We start from the raw sequence: 12,268 nt of genomic DNA on the forward strand, positions 1-12,268 counted from the left end.
TGGGCTGTTTGGCATGCTCCGTCCTGCTCTCAGATTGAAAGTACTTCTAGTTTAGATATATGACAAATAATATGATATAAAATAGCTTCCCTTCTTAACAAGGGCCAGGATCTCTACCCCATCGATTAATACTAGATCTAGAGTTTTACAAAGGGTACTATTTGGTCGCCAAATATATTGGCTTCCCCAAAATGGAAAGAGGCAGTCCCAATCTCTGTGGCATTTCAGTCCAATTACCAGCACCAGTAGTCTAGAATGCAATGGGGAAGGGAAGGAAGGTTGACATCCCTTCTCAGGTAGGACAAAGCTGTCAGTTTGGTCAAGAAAAAGGGATGGCTCCCCCCGCTCTGAACCCCGGGAAACTTTCGCAGTATTCCTGATGGGACGCCATTTGGAAACTGAGGGGGATTTTGGTAAAGGACTCATAAGTACTCTCCTTGTTTCGTAGGACCCTCTTAGGCTGTCTCCTAACACATTGGAGTCAATTTGGATTTAAATAAACAGTGCCAAATCCAACCCCCAGGGTGTGTAGCTCTCTCTTGAGCTAGCCTGCTTTCAGATATCCAGAGTGTACTTTTCGCTTTAATAAACTTTCCTGCTGTGCTGCATGTATGTCCTTGAATTCTTTCTTGTGACATGACCAAGAGCCTTTGGTGACTTCTTTGGGTCTGGCTGGGTCAAGCCCCAGGGCCCGGGGTCTCCCCAGTTCACCTGGCAACATCTTTTTGGCAACGATGAAGAGACAAGGTGACAGCAGGTTGAGGGGCCCTCTCCATCCATATCTCCAATCCTTGTCTGCCTTGTGCTGGAGAGCTGCTCAGTCACTTTCTCCTGCTCTCTCTTTCAGTCGACATGGGGAAAGGCTTAAAAAGGACACCTTGTATGCTTCCTTCCAAGGTTGGCCTCTTTTGTTAATACTGTTGGCCTCAACACAAACTAGCGGATGGGAAAGTCTGACCGGAAAAATGGACCGAAATCCCATATGGTCAGGACTTTATGGCCCTGTACTAAAATCCTGTTCTGTCCATACTCATTTAGCAGGGCCAAGGACATCCCTCTCCCCACCCTGCACCCCTCAATCCACCATCGGCTCAGCTGCCTCAGGCCCTTCTACTTCTGTTTATCCATCACTTGCCTGTGTTCTGTCGTGTTCTCTATGTGCTCCCCTTGGTTCTCTTGAAAACAGGTTGTTGCCAAGGTCACACACATGCCTTCTTCTTTTTCCTGAGTTACTCGTCTCCTCTCTGTTTGCTTCTTCTTTTGTGGGTCAGATCTGGAATATATGTTGAGAGAACTAGATGAATGTTGTTGTATGGGGGAGGCGGTTCATTCCTGGGTTAATGGCTATGGTAATTGGAGCCAGTCATCTGTGGTCAGTCTACCTCCAGACCTTAAGGAATAGTCCCAAGGAGATGCCGAAATTCATTTTGTTTCAGGGAAGTTCCCTGACTTCTCTGGCCTGACATGCACTGCCTACTTTCACTCTGTATTGGTGGGAAGAAAACATGTGTCTGTTCATCTGTCCAAGCTGGAGAGCTTTAGTACCGGGAGGACTTTTTCTTCTGTCTGGGCTTTCATCCACCTCCAGTCTTGCTGGCAGCATCTCATCTCCTCTGCCTCTGTCTCCACCTCCTTGTGTTTCTGCACCACCTTGGGCATGGCGTGCATAACCGGCTCCTACAGCATCCTTGTGTCTCTGTCACTACCGACCCTGCTCCTCTCACCCTCCCAATTGGGGGTGAAGAGCACCCCTCCCTGTACTTAAACCACCGACTTCAGATTTCCCCACAGGAGCTCTGGGTAAAAATTGACAGTGGGGAACAAATTGACTTTTGTTGACCTAGGTGCAACATATTCAGTATTTAAGCTAATTTAAATTTGTTACTTTAATTAAGGTAGACATGTCTTTAGAGTTATCAGCATTAAATATAATACTTTTATTCTACCAAGGTTTACTAAAGGTCAAATAAGCTCATGTTGTCTCTGTTGCAATTTGTCAGCAAAAAGATGGGTTAAAATGATGGTTTGGGGCGCCTGGGTGGCTCATTTGGTTGAATGTCCGACTTTGATTCAGGTCATGATCTCACAGTTTGTGAGTTCGAGTCCCACATCAGGCTCTCTGCTGACAGCTCAGAGCCTGGAGCCTGCTTAGAAATCTGTATGTGTGTGTGTGTGTGTGTGTGTGTGTGTGTGTGTGTGTGTCTGCCTCTCTCCTGTGCATGCTATGCCTCTCTGTCTCTCAAAAATAAATAAACATTAAAGAAAAGATGGTTAATTTTGTCTGTCTCATAAAGTTCTCATGGGTAATTGTTAAGATAGCTTTCTACATATATATATATATATATATATATATATATATATATGAAAGATTTTCTGTTTATTTTGAAAGAGAGAGAGAGAGCACATGGAAGGGGCAGAGAGAGAGAGGAAGAGAGAGAGGATCCCAAGCAGACTCTGTGCCATCAGCGTCAGTGCAGTGGCTGCTGCAGGGTTCGATCCCGCGAATTTGTTGTAAGCCAATCTGTAGGTTGGCATATTCAGTTAAAATTTTGATAGTTATAAGAGAAAGGCCTTTTATGGCCTGGAGAGTCCATTGTAACATTTACTATATGCCAGCAAGAAACCTTCTTTTTAGTAACTGAAATATCCCTGTATATGCTGGTATTGGGGTGATGTATCATATCAGCTATGTATTGATACAAATAATGCCAATCTATACCTTGTGATAGAGAAACCCACCAAGGGAGGCCTGAGTTGCTTGATATGGGTGGTCAGCCACAAATTAATCATAGAGATGGTTTTGTAGCTCAATGTAATGTGCCCATTGTAAAAAAAAAAAGTTAGCATTTAAATCTGGTGTGCCTATCTGCTAAAACTTTGGATATATTAGCAGAATCATCTGGGATATATTCATAACATTTAGTCTCAATATTAGCATAGTATCTTTGACTTGCAGTCAAGATTTCAAGAGCCATTAAGTTCTGGGGGGCTATTTTTCAAATTTGTGGGTGACTTCATGTTCGGTTTGTTTAAAGGTGGCCACTGTATGCTTGGCTAAGGCCTCTACTTGTAATTTTACGTCAATAGAGGTGGCTCCCAGAACAAATATGGCTAAGGGATAAAAACATTAAGAACCCCCCTTTGCCTGAGGGCTTAGCCTTAACAATATCCTAATTACAAGGAATCACAGGCAAGTGGGTGATGACTTGGTTTACTGACTTTGGACCTTAACCTAAGTGATGCCATTTTGGACCTGGGGTTCTCTTTTTAACAATAAACACAGTGCTACCCCCCACCCCAAGTTTGTGGTCTTGTGGTACTAGCATAGCTAACCTAACTGTATAACATAACTAACTGTGGTTCATTGGAAAGAGCAAGGTCATTGGGAGTTGTTTGGGGCTGAATTCATATGTTGAAGCCCCAACCCCCAGTACCTCAGAACGTGACTTTTTTTGGAGATGAGGCCTTTAAAAAGCTGTGACATTGTGATGCAAAAAAGAAGGGTCTTGTCCCTGTTTTTAGTACAGACTTCCTAAAACATGTGGAATTTTCTAAGTGCACAGAGTGATCAAGATGTCCTTTGTTGGGGCGCCTGGGTGGCTCAGTCAGTTAAGGGCCTGACTTCGGCTCAGGTCATGATCTTGCAGTGCGTGGGTTCGAGCCCTGCATCGGGCTCTGTGCTGACAGCTTGGACCCTGGAGGCTGCTTCGGATTCTGTGTCTCCCTCTCTCTCTGGCCCTTCCCCTCTTGAGCTCTGTCTCTGTCTCTCTCAAAAATAAATAAACATTAAAAAAAATTAAAAAAAGTCCTTTGTTACATTAATGAGGTGACTTTTGGAAAATACCTGAGATTGGGCCAGCTGATGACAGGACTGGAATTTCTAGTCCCACCCCCAGACCTGTGGGGAGGCAGAAGGAGCCGAATCAATCACAGATGTCAATGATTTAATCAATCGTGCCTATGTAATGAAGCCCCCAAAAGGGTGGGGTTCAGAGAGCTTTTGTTGGGGAACATCTGGAGTTTTGGGGACAGTGGCTCATCCAGACAACACAGGAGCTGCTCGCCCTTTCTGCACGCCTTACCCCATGCATCTCCATCTGGCCGTTCCTGAGTTAAACAGGTAATCTAGGAGTAAGCACGTTTTCTGGGTTCCATGAGCCACTCTAGCAAATGAAATTAACCCAAAGAAGAGGTTGTGGAAACCTCTGATTTTTAGCTGGTCAGTCAGAGGCACGGGTGACACCCTGCGTTTGTGGTTGACATTTGAAGCAGGCAGTGGGAGGGTGAGGGCAGTCTTTTAGCACTGAACCTTTAACTCGTATATCTGATGCTATCTCTGGGTAGATAGAATTGAGTTGAATTGTAGGACACCCCGATGGGGTCACAGAGAATCGCTTGTTGTCTGGTAAACCCCCACACATTTGGTGGCCAGAGTATCACAAGTGTTCTGTGTAAAAGTACAGGAGAGAAACACAGGAGGAGGAAAAACTGCGTGGTAATTAGGTTAAAATGGGCCATTAGAATGGGTCCTAATCCAGTGACTGGTGTCCTTATAAGAAGGCATCAGGACATTTTGGTATGGCAGCTGTAGCAAATGAATACAGGAGACTTGGCTTCAAATCCTGGATCAAGTACCTATGTGTGACTTTCAAGTTTTCTCAGTTTTTCTCCTCTATTGTTGGAGAAGTGGATAAAGTACACCAAAGATGGCTGATTGGACTAAAACAGACTCTGGTCTCTAGCTTAGAGACCCCTCCTCAGGTTTCTTCTTCCTTTGTTTGCTGTGCGCACGAAAACTGCCACAGATATGGAGGCTGTCGGCTATAAGTTACCCTCCCCACTTGCATTCCAGGCTCAGACCTTTGGAGAAAGTCTCCTTTGAGCCCGCCGGTGTAAAACAAATCTCCAATCCACCAAGATCTCCGAGTGCTGCTTGGTTTTTCCGCCAGTGTTCCAGCCTGGTTCCATAACATACTTGGTTCCCTGACTGGGGAAACCCAACTGCGCTGGCCCATTGTTGCCACCGGTTTGGGAGAACAGCGAGGCGGTGACGGAATGAGGGGTCACAAGGGAGAGCGTGTACCCTACCTAAATTTTGGCAGTCTCCTTCTCTGTCCCCTTCAGGTCAGCCCCTCTCCGCTGTTCCCGCCGGACTCGAGGAGACTTGGCAGGTGAGGATCTGGACCCGAAGTTGGAACCAGTAAGGCTGGGGCCCAATCTAGTTAGGCCCACTTGCAAGAGTGGAAGGGAGACTGGTTACTCCCTGAGACTTCAGAAGTCTCACAGGTAGGGATTCTATGGTAGGGAATATAATAATCTCTGGTGTATATCTGAATGTGAATGTGTGACTCGGTCTAGCTTGCCTGCCAAGTTAGATTCTGTGGCTCCACAGGCAGGTGCCCTTGGGGTCACTAGGGGGCCATGGAGTCTGAGTGGGCCCGTCTGCAATTCCATGATGGATGGAGCTTGGTCTGTGGTGATATCAGAATGTTTCTGATCATGGGTTGCAGGGCTGGGATCTGTGGGGCTGAGCGTCACCTGGGTTCCTTCAGGACACTGCCAGGCGGGCATCTGGCTGGTCTCCTCATTGGAGGGGGCGTCCCTGTCCCTCTTTGTGACTCTGCCTCACATGAGCATTGTGGGGTCAGGATGGAGCCAGGAGAGCCAGGCAAAGGTTTTAGCCGCTTTATCCAGAGACTCACCCAGGGAGCCAAAGAAGCAACCCACTGCTCACCTTATGTTCCCCTCTTCTTGACTCTTTAGGCTCCTTCCCCTCTCCCATGAGCTTGAAACTCCTCCCCTGGCAGACTTGCTGCTGGTCTCGAAGCCAGGACACTGCCACCGCAGCCACCCATTTCTCCTCCCCTTCCAGGCCAGAAAACCCTCCCCACAAGTCCTGGTGGCCATATTGAGCCCTCAGCCAGGCGCAGGCACTCTCCAGATGCCGGTCCACATCCGCGGATATCAAGAGGCCCTCAGGGGGATCAGAGCAGGGGGCTGAGAAGGCCATAAATATGCCCAGCTGCAAGGGGAAAGGACATTAAAAAGAATAAATGTCCCAACCAGGGAAAGTCCCCAAAACCCAGTGGAGATCAGGAGGAACCTCGAGAAGGGCACCTTATTGGTCTAGCCAAGATAGAACCAGACTAAAAGGGGACACTGACTCTCTCTCCCTGTTCCTCTGCTTAATAGGTGTGAGGGATTCTCCCTCATTTCCCAGGTTAACAGCCATAATTGGAGCCAACTGTGGTTAGTCTACCTCGGGACAGGGACTTTAAGGAATATTCCCAAGCAGTTGCTGCTTCTGCCTTCCCCTCCCCCTCATGTTTCTGCACCAACTTGGGTGTAGCCCTATACCATCCTCAGTGTCTCAAGCACCATTGGTTCCTCTTCCCACCCTCCAAGTCAAAGAGCAAAGTGCACCCCCCTTGGACCACCTATTTCAGATATCTCCGGTGCCCCAAATGAAGATTGACAATGGGGGAATATTGACTTTTAGGAGGACGCAGGTGAAACACATTCGATGTTTAAACTAATTTAAGTTTATTGGACCTGTCTTTAAAGTTATCCACAAAGGTCAAATAAACTCATGTTATCTCTGTTGCAATTTGTTAATGATAATTTTGTCTATCTCAAAGTTTTCATGGGTAATTGTTAAGATAACTTTCAAGGTCCTTGGTAACCTGAAACTTTCCAAATAGGATGGAATACTAAAGCTTTGATTATTGAACATAGGTTTGTGTTTTTAACTTCTTATTGCTGAGAAATTAAGGCTATTCAAACCTATTGGAAAACATGCTTTGTACTTAATTGGTTCATGAATTTACCATCTAAAAAAATTCTGATGGAAACACCTCCCAATTGGTTACTAAGTCCTCAGTTGGAGACTAAGGTTTCCTAAGAGTTAAAATTCTGCTAAATGTTTACTTAAGACTGATGAAAACAAAGAAAGGAACTCTGTATGTAGGAAAATAGGAGGTATATAAGAAAGATATAAGGAATGGAAATACAGTTTCGTTGAGGGTAGAAGAAAGTAATTTTGTCCTAAATGAGACTGGTTATTTAGAAAGAAATGGCTTTGGGACAAAATTTAGAAGCAAAAGAAAGTTATAAAAGGTTGAGATGAATGGAATTAAAAAATTTTTTTTTCAATGTTTATTTATTTTTGGGACAGAGAGAGACAGAGCATGAACGGGGTAGGGGCAGAGAGAGAGGGAGACACAGAATCGGAAACAGGCTCCAGGCTCTGAGCCATCAGCCCAGAGCCTGACGCGGGGCTCGAACTCCCGGACCGCGAGATCGTGACCTGGCTGAAGTCGGACGCTTAACCGACTGCACCACCCAGGCGCCCCGAGATGAATGGAATTTTAAAAGTACACTAGTATGAGGTTGAAATCCTGCTTTTCTCTCTGCTCAAATAACAAAGTTTTCTTGACCTGTTAATCTGCTCTTCATAAGACAATGCAAACAAAGGTTTATCCTCCGGGAAAATCAAAGTTTTAGATCTCATCTCTATCAGGTCTTTGATTACTTAGTTAAAACTTCTGAATGTTAAAGGAGCTAGGTTTTGATAACAACTGTATAATGCTATACATTCACCTTTGGGATCTTTCATTGCCACTTTGGTTGAATATATAAAATTGTAAGATTGGTAATGATCTGTAATCTTATTTAGGATGTACTTATGACTTCTGGGGTTTTAACAAACTTTTCAGGATTTAAATGGTAAATGAAGTCTTCTTGACCAATTAGGTCCTTTTATTTGGGATGTTAAGTTATTTGGAAAAGTTCTGTCATACAATGGTAAACCTTAGATTGTATTGCACAAGTAAATACTGTAACTGCCCTAATATATGCAATTCCTAAAATTTTAATGTTTTGTTATAAGGTCATCACTTAATATTCTGATGACTTGAGATGATATGTGTCACAGAAATAACCGAATTTCTTTGTCAATTGCATCATAATGAACTCTCTTCAGATCTTTAACGATGTCTATTTCTGAGATTTTGTCATTTATAATTGTTCTTATTCTCTTACAAAATGTGTTTCTTCTTCAAGGAGATTTATAAAAAGAACTTTGGGGATAAATACAGGTATTCGACATCCTTAAGATTAATACTAAAATGGGTAAAAATTTCCAGAACTAAAAAGCTGCATTCAAATTGAACAAGAATTAGGAACGTGGGATTAAATTAACTGAGGAAGATTATAGTTTTGTGATTCTTGTTGAAAATATTGCTGGGTCTGTAATGTTTCATCTTCCAGATTAAGGAAACTTTCTCTTAAGATATCTATGATATACAAAAATGCCATAAAGTATGCATTTGTAAACAAGCATTTATCTTTTCTCTCTACAAAACTCCCCTGAAATTCAAAACTCTCAATGAGTATTTTTTCTTTCATGGCAATTACAATTGTTTGCATAAGTTCAATAAGAATCTGTTCATCTTATAACAGGTCACCATTTGGAAATACTGGTTATTTTACCAAAGCTTTAACTGGAATGTCATATTTGAGGATGACGTTTGTAGACTCAGATATGACCAGACAACTTTAAGGAATTAGGGTTGGCTATATAGAATATGGAGCCATAAAGCCCCTTGGAAATGTTGGCCTGGTGCCTTGCTTACAGAGTTCCCAGCAGCCTCACCAGGTAAGTAAAGAAGGTCACTTCCTGGCAGGTGCAGGAACCTCAGGATATCTTGGGGACCTCATGAAGAGGAAGTCACTCAATTCTACAGGTATTACAGGCCGGTCTGATGGCAAGTATTTGGCTTGGCTTCTGGCCTGGAGAGGCTACTAAAAGTTCAACCCAGAGATTCCTTATAAAAGGTTCCAACAAAGCAAACTTTAAAAGATCCTCATGATCAATCGCTATTCTTGCTGAGCTTATGTAAATAATTAGGCCAGATTTGTTAAGACTGGATTTGTTCTACAAATGCATTGGTCTCAATTTGGCTATCTCTGGAAAGGGGGGGTTTTAGAGAGAACAACTATGTTTCAACAATGCACTGTTATGGATGTTAAATTCTACTTATGATTGTCTTTAAATGTTTGTTGTTTGCCTAAACTAGACAACTTGAGGTAAACTTCAGAAAATTGTCACAGTATTTCATGTATAGGCAATCTTCTATGCTTGTTATTCTATGGGGATAATAATAAGACCCCATGGGCATATGATTATTTAAACAACTGGAAAACAGGATGGATCTCTAAATATGCAAACCATATCTTCCCTAAACCTGATCTGACAGTTACCAGAAACCTGCCCCTTTCCAAGACTTGGAGGTGGACTTTATAGATATACAACCAAATAGAGGATTCAGTTTCAGGTATCACCCCATGGGTCCATCACTCCAGAGCTAAGAAGACCAATTCAGAGGAACCTTCAATCTGGCGAAGTGATCCAGATCCAGTCAACCCACTTAAACTGACCCTCAAAAAGGCACTAGCCCCTCAGATCTCCAGCCCTGCTCCAGCCACACCCCAGAATTTGGCTGGCCTGCACACGGCAGAAGCTTGAGGAATCAACATATGGACGGAGACGAGGAGTTTGGATGCAACTCTGCTAGCCCTTGTCCCTTACTGGTGTCATAGACCTGATCTTACTTCTTGCTATTGGGCTGATAGAGATTGCACCAACAAGCTGGGCATGGGACAAAAGATGTACACCGGGTCTCACATACCTCCTCTGGATGGGAAGATTATTAAGTATTGCCTGTATATTATGATAACCTCTCTCATCCTCACAACTGCTGCTTACCCACTTTGCCCCCAGGATTGTTATATGACAATAAGGGGGTCAAGAGCATTCAGCACCTTCACCTCTCTCCACAAAGAGTGCTACAAGAGAAAAACACCCACTCTCTGTCAGTCACCTGGTGCCCCAAGGACTAAGTATTGGACTGTAGAGATAACCCCAAAAGTCAGGAACCCATGTTACAACAAGGGCCTCCAGAGAGGGAAGCTTGCTGCACTTACCTTCCTCAATGGGGGATCTTGGACGGGGGAGGGGTGCAAGACAGGGCCCTTCAAAAAGTTATAAAGGATACCCAGGATAGGGTAATACAAGCCATAAAGGCGACCACTCCCCTGGCAGCCTACCAAGGTTTGAACCTTTCAGCCCTCAATCAGATGCTTACCAATTTCCCACTCCAGCATTGGACTAACACTACTCTACAAGTCCTCCATAAAATAGATAATCACACCCAAACCTGCTGGATGTGCTTGCCCCTCAGTCAGAGGGCTCATTTAGCCACTCCCATCCCTTTGACCTGGGAAGCTCCTGAAAATCTCAAAACCAACACCTCTGTCTTAATTGGACCCCTGGCCACTGGGGTCCGTCTCACAAATGCCAACAATCTAATCTGTACAGTCCCTGAAGGTATGAATGGTACCTCTCTATACAGAAGAAATATAACCTTAAAGAAGAATACAACCCTATGTTCAACCCCTGGGGTGTTCTACCTATGTTCTAATTCAGCCTACCCATGCTTAGAGGCCAACTGGACTCAGATATGTTATTCCGTCTTCCTAACCCCAGAGATATCTGTATACACTGAAGATCAACTCCTAACAACCTTTAGCCCCACCTCCTGGGATAAATGGGCAATCCTGCTACCCATTCTGATAGGAGCAGGAATTGAAACAGGAATAGGAACTGGAAGAAGGGGCATAGGTTCATCTGTAGGACTATACCATAGACTATCTCAAGAGCTAAATGAAGGCATGGAACAGGTGGCAGATTCTCTGGTAACCTTACAAAGCCAAATAAACTCTCTGGCGGAAGTGACCCTCCAAAATAGGTGAACCCTCGACCTCCTCACTTCAGAAAAAGGAGGGACCTGCATCTTTCTGGGGGAGGAATGTTGCTATTTCATAAACCAGTCAGGAATAGTTACAACTAAGGTTAAGGAATTCAAGGAAAGACTTCAACATTGACAACAGGAAAATATCAATCAATGGAAAGGATGGGATCTCACAGATTGGGCATCCTGGCTTCCTGCCCTGGTGGGGCCCCTCCTCTCCATAATTTGTATCCATCTGCCCCTGTATACTGAATGCCATGGTACGTTTTATTGAAAACACTGTTGTTTGACAAACTACTGCACATATCTTAGCCTTCCTAGAGTACCAACCTGTAAAACTGAAAGGTGATGCCTACTAAAAGTTTTTTTTAAAAGGCATCAAAGGTGGGGGATGTTGGAGAAGTGGATAAAGTACACCAAAGATGGCTGATTGGACTAGAACAAACTCTGGTCTCTAGCTTAAAGACCCCTCCTCCGGTTTCTTCTTCCTTTGTTTGCTGTGCACGAAAACCGCTACAGATATGGAGGCTGTCGGCTATAAATTACCCTCCCCACTTGCATTCCAGGTTCAGACCTTTGGAGAAACAGTCTCCTCTGAGCCCGCCGGTGTAAAATAAATCTTCATCAAGATCTCTGAGGGCCACTTGGCTTTTCCGCCAGCGTTCCAGCCTGGTTCCGTAACACTGTTACCTGCCTCAGAGTCATTGACCTGATCAAAGCAGACAGTTTATGTGAAGCTGGTGCCTGGCACATTCTAAGCACGTAGTAATGAATAGCAGTGAGAATTGGTTCTGATGTTTTCCTTGCTCTTGGAATAAATCGTCTGTGGGATGCTGGTCTTCTGGCCCTTTATCAGAGACTGTTACCTTGAATTGCCTGTCATTCATCACCTATACAGGCCCAGCAGAGAAAAATGATGTTTAGGGAAGGTTATCTTTTTTTTTTTAATATTTATTTATTTTTGAGAGCACAAGTGGGGCAGGGACAGAGAGAAAGGGACAGAGGATCCAAAGTGGGCTCTGTGCTGACAGAGCACAGTTCTGGCTTTGAATAGCTAGACTCCTGGGAGGGTGTTTGGGGTATGTCAGGATCACCTTCACTGAGTCAAGACTTAATGTCATACTTTCAGCTTCTGTGGAATATTATTGCAAATATACACCTTTGTGTAGAATAGGTTCTTATTCTTGGGTTCGGTTCAATGCACTTTGATCTTTTTTTATGGCACAGTTACACATGTAACTTGGAGGGACCTCAGAAAGTTTGAGACTGGGTCCCCTCCTCAGGTGATAGCCTGACAGGGCTGGGTGAGTTGGGAATGAAGCTCCACCCGGTGGTTGTGGGTCTCAAGCTGACTCCCCGGTTTTCCTCAGGATTCAGTGCTCAGTCTCTGAGCTGGTGGCTTGTTTCCATCACCACAGAGAAAGCAGAGCTGTTAGGCACAGTCTCCTTTGACTCTT

The 12,268-nt window shown here is 44.3% G+C and overlaps 1 long non-coding RNA gene across 1 annotated transcript; it reads right to left on the reverse strand.

Annotated features, from left to right (window-relative positions):
- Positions 1-564: 564 nt before the first annotated feature.
- On the reverse strand, positions 565-11,836 carry LOC123598719. Its single transcript, XR_006712757.1, has 3 exons — positions 11,386-11,836; positions 3,845-3,898; positions 565-1,273 (listed from the first exon to the last, which is right to left on the reverse strand). It is a non-coding gene; the product is annotated as an uncharacterized LOC123598719 (long non-coding RNA).
- Between the last annotated feature and the right edge of the window lie 432 nt (positions 11,837-12,268).

The sequence above is a fragment of the Leopardus geoffroyi genome, chromosome C1 (genome assembly GCF_018350155.1).
Source record: "Leopardus geoffroyi isolate Oge1 chromosome C1, O.geoffroyi_Oge1_pat1.0, whole genome shotgun sequence".
NCBI classification, from domain to species: domain Eukaryota; kingdom Metazoa; phylum Chordata; class Mammalia; order Carnivora; family Felidae; genus Leopardus; species Leopardus geoffroyi.